Below are 7,201 nucleotides of genomic sequence, written 5' to 3'. Positions count from 1 at the left end.
GAGTGATTGAAAAATATTTTATTGTGATATAGTCTTGTTATTATTTATAGTTATGTGTATATTCGTGAGTGAACACATTGACAAAATTTTCTAGCTCCGCCCCTATACTCTACTTTCTCTTCTTTGTAGTGAGATGAGCTATAGTTACTCCACCTATTCATGTTTCCTTATTGGTATTTGGTGTACATCAATTATGTATCAAAGTAGGACATAGCTAAATGAGTATAGTTTGTTCAATATAATTATTCATGTACTCTACTTTACCTTCTTTGCAGTTCAATGTTGAAGGCGGGACTCAACACCTGCCGACCCTTCAAGAAAGGCATCGGGCGCAGCTTCGCCTCACCCACATCCCAATCATGCGCAAGCGGCCACACTCCGCAGGCAATAAATTCCTCCACTAAGTCATGACCACTACTCGTCTTGGAAGCGCAGCGAAGGGTGACTTCGTTCACATCTCCTTTCTTCAATTTAAATTGCGGAAAGGCAATGTAGCAATGTGAGCACAATATGGATGGAGGCAGCCCTAGTACGCCTTCGACATCTTTCAAGGTCACATAAAACCAGAAATTCCACCAATTCCCCATTTGTTCTTCGCGCACGGAACAAGTTTCACAACTTCACCCGAATTCTTCCCAGTCCTTGGAGTGAATGTGCACGAGCTAAATTGCATAATCTTTTTGCCGGCAACCTTCTTCTACAAATGGAGGCAATAATTATTAGCGAAGACTTCAACCGAGGGCTCTCCACCATATGTAGTCGTTGCCCATGTAACACCCTAGGTGTTAAGCGTCACTAAAATTTAAGCATGACATCATCTTGAGCATCAGCATCCCATGTGATTGTTCCGAAAAGGTTAATCATGTGTTGCATTCACTTTAAAATAATATAACTTGTAATGCTTATGTATGCTTTGGGGTGAAGTTGTGTTTTGACTTTTGTTAAAAACAATGACCTTAGAGATGATTTTGACCTCTATAACTTTCGATCCATGAACTTTTAGCAGCCGATCTTTATATCAAAATTAGAGGGCTATAGTAGGAGAGTAATTTTTATTAAAGATCATGCCCTTGAAATTTCTTGGAGCTAGAAAAAAATCTTACTCAAATATAGGTTGCCAGACTTTGGGTTTCAGACCTAGTCCAGTTAACTGAAGCTGAATTTTAGTGTTCTGTGACTGATTCTGGAGCTGTATTGTGCTTAATCCGTGGAGTTGTGAGTTAATGTTAAGATCAAAACTAGACATAATTATACGTTTAAAAATTCGAATTAGAGACAAGAGTATATATATGTACATAAAAGGAGACGTATGGAAAATCTAACTTTTCCATTTCTCTATCGTCATTTGTTTTCTTCTTCTTATCCTTTCGTCACTCTGTTCGGTCGGCTGGCTGAACATGTGTTTCTCTCTCACGCCATCTCTCTCCCTCGCATTTTCTGCTCCCTCCACGCAGGTGATTAGCTGTCCCTATCTCATCTTCATACTACTTCTCTATTCCAGACACATGTCCAACGCTTAAAAAAAATCTCTCAGCCCTTCCTTTCCCTTAAGCGAAAAAAAAATCTTTCACATCTCTGCCATGTTCACGTTAGCTTCCTGGGAGTTTCACATCTGCGCCACCTCTCCATATCCCTGCACCAGTGCTTGGTTCCTTAGGGTCGAGCTTCCAGCTCCACGCCAGTTCCTGGCTCGATGTCAGCGAGCACGCCAGCCACCCGCCCCTGAACGAGCTCCCTCCACTACTCGTTATCTGTGCTTCCACCCTGTCGCATCCGCCCAGGCCACTGGACGCCGGCGTCGCGTTCGGCTGGTCGCGCTCGTCCTTGCCTCTGCATCTACCAGCGCCCTACACCTGCTCATCGCTCCCCATCGCGCTCGACATCATCCCCAGCCTCACGCTGCACTCACCGGACAGCATCCTCCTCGCCGCGTGGAGCTGCTGAATGTGGCTCCCCAACGTCGCTGTTGCCTACTGCTCGCTCTATAGCAGCTCGCCGGCTCCCTGGAAATTCCCCAGCCATCGTCCGGCTTCCTTGCCTCGCCGGTTTGTCGTCGTTGTCGTTATTTGTTTAAAACTGCCGATTCGAAATTCTTAGCTTTGTTCGGCATCACCTCATGCAATTCGGTGCGTCGTCATCCCTGCTGTCTCGTAACGTCGCGCTCCTCACACTTTATTTCCTCTATGTCGGTGACGCTTGCTGAAAGCCTGAGTAAGTGCTCCAATGTCCGAAATTATGGTGGATGCCAAAAGTTTGTCTGATATATGACGTCGTTCGGTAGTTATTGTCTGGTAGATGGTATAGCTGTATGTGCCTCGACGTCTTAGCTGTTCGCTCAGTAATGCCGCTTCTTGCGATTGTTATTTTAATATCGTAGATTTATGCTTGCATCGGTGAGGATGGTTGTGTGTTTTGATTATAGGAGAGCGTGATCCGAGAAATTGTTTTATGTGCTATGTTGGTCGACTGGTGGCCTGCGCCATCGGTCCGTATCTTGTGCGGGTAAATCACAGTAGTGCGATTAGTGGTTGGAAGGAATTAGATGGTGAAAAAAAATTGAATTTATATATGTCGCTCGCTAGAAAAAAAAATGTCCGAGTCAGGTTCGCCACCATTTTGGCAAATCTCCACTCGGCTTTGGTATTGCGTAGACTTAGATTTTCTTGGAGTACATTTTGATTTGATTGGAACATATTTCGTTAGTCGTCGATTATCTGCGTAATTAGAAATACATTTTTGTTAGTTGTCAATAATCCACTTAATTAGAAGTATCTTACCGTGGAATAAATAACTTAATGAAAATAATAAAATAATTAGTATGTGCTTTGAATTTTTGGAATTGTATGAATATTATGCGCGAAGTGTAACTTTTCCGTGTAGGAATATTACGCTTGGGGGTTTATCGTTTAAATTCTTTATATTGCATATGTGTCCATTTCATCATCACATCATGATCATAGCATGCATTTATGCTTTACGTGTAGATTACGTTATCCATGGATCAATCGCTTGGTGGAGTAATTTTCTAGAGACTGGTCATCACCCTGAAGACTCGTGAAATTTTATTTCCTTAGTCCTCGGCTCTTCTCTGCAACAAAGGCAAGCCCCGGTGCATTTGCCACCTCCTTCGATTTTAAAAAGTTTTATCGCCTTGAATGATGCATTAGGTGATAGGAGTTGTGTGATCAAACAGTTGATGCATTTTCTTCCTTGATTAAACAACCCTAATACCCGTTTTATGAAAATTTAATGATGCTTAGCCCTGCTTATTAATTTAGGATTGTTTTTAAAAGATGATGTGTAACATGGGATATGGGAATTTGTGAAATAAAAGGACTTGTGATGATGAAGCCATTGCGGCCGCGATGATTTCATCATTCAAGTAGGGTACCTCTCTCAGGTATCATGTTTTGGGAAATAATATGTAATGTAGACCAGACGTTGAGCAGGAAAGTTCGCCCGTCTGTGTCGATTAAGGACCGTTCGATGTAGGCCTGATGAGGTGAGACTTTGCAACTAGCCACATGCTTCGGTAAGCCTGAACCTGGCTATTCCATACGTGAAAAGACAATCGCGCACTGGGCGTGGGAGATGGTGGGAGTAGCGTGTACCCTCCTGGCTAGAGGCTGGACGGAGGAGTACTGTGCTCCCGGGTAGCGCGGACCGGTTCACGTTGTGGAGGATCCGTGGGAACGGTTGACATATGCAAGGGTTAAGTGCTACATATGTCGTGTGGTTAGGAATCCCCAGCTGGGTATAATCGGTTCGAATCGTCATTGCTCCTCGGTTATGGAGACTCAACTCACTGAACACTCATCGTAGTTAATAAGTGAAACATGAATTGGCTAAAAGAAAGCTAGATAGGACAAGTGAATGCTCTAGATCAGGAAAATCTAGAATCAGGTAAGAAATTAACTTGATAACTAAAAGATGGCTTAAGGAGTCACCATTAGTAAGCGTTTCTGCAAAATGAGACCTTGATTATTGCTTAGCCTTACCTTGATTCCCAACAAGCCAGCATACCCTTGAGAGTCTTTTCTTTAGTCGGGTAAGTCTTGCTGAGTAATTCCATACTCAGGGTTTTATTCCCTGTTGTTTTTCAGGCTATAGTTTGTGCTGCCGATGGTGATGTTAAGTGCCGGTGGGCTCGGCCTTCTTATAAGTCTAAGTAACCTTTCTATACTTCTTATTGAGGATGGTCTCTTGAGCTAGCATATATTTCAAACTTATACGTTTATAATCACTCCGATGAAAATAATGTAAAATTTTTGTAACTTGTAAAATTTGGTAATAAAATTTCCGCTGCAAAAATATTGATGTATGTGATTCGTGTTTACTTAATCTTGCGATCTTGGTGGTAGTGGTTTATCCGAGGTCCCCTGGGATACTCGGACAGATCCTGTTAAGTTATCGGGCACACATGCATAGCTGTTTGATGTCTTTGAGACAAGGACAAGTGCATGTGGGTCCTATAATTTGGGAGGTTCAGCCACAGCTGGTATCGGAGCAGGATTAAGTATAATATGATCACATACTTACTTCTAAAATAAAGTTTTGATTTTAAAAAGTCTATTTTCATCAAACATATTGTTTGGTTTAAAAAAAACTATAATGCTAGCGACATCCTCTATTAAGCCCTAAAATTAAGGACTATCATAGAACAAATTACTAACCCACAACGTGGGAAACGTTTAGGACAAGCATGCATCATGACATATAACCTTAAATTCAACCCCCATGTAGCTATTTGAGAGTGTCTCATCCACCCTATTCATGCTACCCGTCCTTGCTTTTCTGTCTTGTCTTTTTAAATCCGTGAGATTGGGAGCTAAGTTCTCTTTTATTGACAGAATGAGGACTCGTTCTGGATTGGTTCATGGTGAGGGCACTTCCTAGAATATGGCTAACACATCTAATCCACAGTCAACATCCGCGCTTGAGAATGCAGTTGCACAAGTCATTAGTGTAGGCATTGATCATACTCACCTTCTCCATGAGTTGGTTCAGCGTGGTCAGCGGGATCCAAATGCTGCCAGTACTTACAAGGAATTTTTGGACACGCAACCACCAGTTTTCACTAGAGCTGAAGATCCTCTTGAAGCTGAGGATTGGCTTCGAACTATTGAGCAGAAGTTTGGACTCATCCATTGTGATGGCGTTCAGAAAGCCCGGTTTGCCGCTCAACAACTCCAGGGTCAAGCTGGAGCCTGGTGGGCAAATTATTGTGCAACCCAGCCAGAGGGATATCAAGTTCCTTGGGTTGAGTTCTGTGAGGCATTTCGGGCACATTATATTCCGAAGGGTATCATGAGTATAAAAGTTGATGAGTTTTTTAACCTAATGCAAGGTGAAGGGGAGAGTGTTATGGAGTATTTAGAGAGGTTTAATCAGTTATCTCAGTATGCTGCAGATTATGTCAATACTGAAGCCACGAAGAAGTTCTTTTTCATGCGTGGCCTTAATATGAAGCTCCAACGCTTGATGGCACCCAATGTGGCTGAAAGTTATAATGATGTAGTCAGTCAGGCCATTCTGGGTGATGATAAGATTCGCCTTCATCAAGAGTCTAAGAGAAAGAAATTTGCTGAAGAATCCTCAAGTAGCAGTAGTCGACGTCAGAGGATTGTTTATAAACCTATCATTTGTTCTCTTGATCCTCCATCCCAGTTACCCAGTTCACAGTTATGTGTCCGACACGCCGTTGTTCCTTTTCTCCCACATCAGTCGGATGCCCCAGGCATTTGTTCCAAAAACCATTTGGTCAACAGAATCCCATGTGATATCTGCAGGAAGTCAGGAAACACTACCCAAGATTGTCGTTTGCCTAAACCAGTGGCGGAGCAACAGTCGCTAACGACTCCATCTCAGAGTATCCGACAGAATACTAGAAAGAAAAACAGGACTGTTCCTAGGATGGGGCAGGTCAATCTCACTCATACTCATGGAATTTCTGAAGGTGCCCCTGTTATGATGAGTGTGTTTTATGTCGCCAACCATCCTGCAGTGATTCTATTTGATTCGGGCGCATCTCATACCTTCATCAATAGAGCTTTTGTTGTGAAGTATCAATTACCAATAGAAGAAGGGAAAGATACTTTTTGTATACAATCCCCTGGAGGACGTATCTATACTAAGGAAATGGTGGAGAAGGTGCCCATAAATCTGGAGGGTCACATTTTTCCTACCAACTTGCTTGTCCTCCAGAAGCAGGACATAGATGTGATCCTTGGCATGAACTGGTTACGTCAACATGGAGCTATTATTGATACGTTGCAACGGACAGTTCAGTTGGATTCACCCAATGACAGCTCTAAATTGCTAATCCGGTTACCGACTCCTAAGAGAGCAGTAGAAAGAGTATGTGCTGTCACCATTAAAGAGATAAAGGATATACCGGTAGTCAGAGAGTTTCCGGACGTGTTTCCCGAAGATTTGCCTGGTTTACCTCCAGAAAGAGATGTGGAATTTGTAATTGAATTGCAGCCAGGTACCGCACCCATATCTAGAAGGTCATACAGAATGCCACCTAAGGAGTTAGCAGAGCTGAAGACTCAGTTGCAAGACTTGCTTGACAAAGGTTTCATTCGGCCAAGTTCATCACCTTGGGGTTGTCCTGCCCTATTTGTGAAGAAGAAAGATCAAACACTCAGGTTATGTGTTGATTACCGACCGCTCAATTAGGTGACTATCAAAAACAAATATCCTCTCCCTCGCATTGATCTGCTGTTTGACCAGCTCACAGGAGCAAAAGTGTTCTCCAAGGTTGACCTTAGGTCAGGTTATCACCAGATAAGAATTCGTCCTGAAGATGTTCCCAAGACTGCTTTCACTACTCGATATGGTCTTTACGAATATTTGGTGATGTCCTTTGGTCTGACTAATGCTCCAGCTCACTTCATGTATTTAATGAACTCTGTGTTCATGCCGGAGCTCGACAAGTTTGTGGTTGTGTTCATTGACGATATCCTGATATACTCCAAGAGCAAGGAGGAACATGCAGACCACTTACGTATTGTTCTGACGCGGCTTAGGGAACACCAATTATATGCTAAATTTAGCAAATGTGAGTTTTGGTTGGATAAAGTTCAGTTTCTTGGCCATGCCTTGTCTGCCGAGGGTGTTGCTGTCGACCCGAGCAAGGTCAAGGATATCCTCGATTGGAAACCTCCCACTACTGTACATCAGGTCAGAAGTTTTCTTG

The sequence above is a fragment of the Zea mays genome, chromosome 6 (genome assembly GCF_902167145.1).
Source record: "Zea mays cultivar B73 chromosome 6, Zm-B73-REFERENCE-NAM-5.0, whole genome shotgun sequence".
In the NCBI taxonomy this organism is placed as follows: Eukaryota; Viridiplantae; Streptophyta; class Magnoliopsida; order Poales; family Poaceae; genus Zea; species Zea mays.
Note: the sequence above shows the minus strand (reverse complement) of the source record.